Source organism: Triticum urartu, chromosome 2, assembly GCF_003073215.2.
Source record: "Triticum urartu cultivar G1812 chromosome 2, Tu2.1, whole genome shotgun sequence".
Lineage (NCBI taxonomy): Eukaryota > Viridiplantae > Streptophyta > Magnoliopsida > Poales > Poaceae > Triticum > Triticum urartu.
Window position 1 is genome coordinate 68,609,155 of NC_053023.1, and position 2,424 is coordinate 68,611,578.

A 2,424-nucleotide genomic window follows, 5' to 3' on the forward strand; every position below is an offset into this window, starting at 1 on the left:
TCAGGAGAGCCCTGGCCGGACTATGGCCAGCAAGGTTGGGATTCGGACGATGAAGAAATTCAAAGCCCACCCACCACCCACTTTATAGCCACTGTCGACGACTTAACCGACATGCTCGACTTCCACTCCGAAGACATCGACGGTATGGACGCCGATGAAGGAGATGATGAAGAACCAACGCCTACTAGGCCCTGGAAAGCCACCTCGTCGTATGACATATACATGGTGGACACCCCAAAAGAGGGAGATGGCGATGGAACAACGGAGGATGACCCCTCCAAGAAACAGCCTAAGCGCCGACGTCAACGGCGCCGCTCAAAATCCCGCCAAAACAAACATGGTGATTCCAGCACAGGAGATAATAATACTCCGGAAAGCGCCAAAGAAAACCCCCTCCAGCAAGATTTAGCACATGAGGATGGAGAAACCAGCCCTCACGAGAGAGCGGCAGACAGAGAGGTCGAGGACGATAATTATATGCCTCCCTCCGAAGACGAGGCAAGCCTCGACGACGACGAATTCGTCGTGCCAGAGGATCCCGTCGAGCAAGAGCGTTTTCAACGCAGGCTTATGGCCAGGGCAAGAAGCCTCAAGAAAAAACAGCAACAGCTTAGAGCTGATCAAGATTTGCTAGTCGACAGATGGACTGAAGTCCTTGCAGCCGAAGAGCATAAACTCGAACGCCCCTCCAAGAGCTACCCAAAGCGCAGGTTGCTACCCCAATTAGAGGAGGAGGCACTCGATGCGGCCGACCGGCCACCTCGTGGCCGCGACAGAGAGGCCCCTCGGCCCTCCACTCAAGCCACACCCCGTACCAAGGCACGGGAATATGCGCCGGACTTACAAGACATGTTGGAGGACAAGGCAAGACAAACAAGATCGATCTACAGATCGCGTGGGCGCCCCACGGCTCGAGACGGTAACCGTCACGCCGGCCATAAATTCGGCAGGGCCGAACACAGCTCATTGGAGCTACGTCATGATATCTCCCAGCACAGAGGCGCCGCACACCCACTATGCTTTACAGATGAAATAATGGATCATCAAATCCCCGAGGGCTTCAAACCCGTAAACATCGAACCATATGATGGCACAACAGATCCTGCGGTATGGATTGAGGATTATCTCCTTCATATCCACATGGCCCGCAGCGATGATTTCCACGCCATCAAATACCTCCCACTCAAGCTTAAAGGACCAGCTCGGCATTGGCTTAACAGCTTACCAACAGGATCAATCAACTGTTGGGAGGACCTAGAAGCCGCATTCCTCAACAATTTTCAGGGCACTTTGTGCGACCCCCAAACGCCGATGACCTAAGTCACGTAATTCAGCAGCCAGATGAATTGGCCAGGCAATTCTGGACACGGTTCCTAACAAAGAAAAATCAAATAGTCGACTGTCCGGACGCTGAGGCCCTAGCAGCCTTCAAGCACAATATCCGTGACGAGTGGCTGGCCCGGCACCTTCGACAGGAAAAGCCGAAATCTATGGCAGCACTCACGACACTCATGACCCGCTTTTGCGCGGGAGAAGACAGCTGGCTTGCTCGTAGCAACAATATAACCAAGAACCCTGGTAATTCGGACACCAGGGACAGTAGTGGCAGGTCGCGTCGCAACAAACAAAAGCGCCGCATTAACGGCGACAATGCAGATGATATGGCAGTTAATGCCGGATTTAGAGGCTCTAAATCCGGTCAGCGGAAAAAGCCATTCAAAAGGAATCCTAGGGGCCCGTCCAGTTTGGACCGAATACTCGACCGCTTATGCCAGATACATGGCACCCCCGAAAAGCCGGCCAATCACACCAACAGGGATTGTTGGGTGTTCAAGCAGGCAGGCAAGTTAAATGCCGAAAACAAAGACAAGGGGCTGCATAGCGATGACGACGAGGAGCCCCGGCCGCCGAACAACAAGGGACAGAAGGGTTTTCCCCCACAAGTGCGGACGGTGAACATGATATACGTGAAGGAAATATGCCCTAGAGGCAATAATAATGTTATTATTTTATTTCCTTATATCATGATAAATGTTTATTATTCATGCTAGAATTGTATTATCCGGAAACATAATACTTGTGTGAATACATAGACAAACCAAACGTCACTAGTATGCCTCTACTTGACTAGCTCATTAATCAAAGATGGTTATGTTTCCTAACCATAGACAAAGAGTTGTTATTTGATTAATGGGATCACATCATTAGGAGAATGATGTGATTGACTTGACCCATTCCGTTAGCTTAGCACTCGATCGTTTAGTATGTTGCTATTGCTTTCTTCATGACTTATACATGTTCCTATGACTATGAGATTATGCAACTCCCGTTTACCGGAGGAACACTTTGTGTGCTACCAAACGTCACAACGTACCTGGGTGATTATAAAGGAGCTCTAGAGGTGTCTCCAAAGGTGAATGTTGG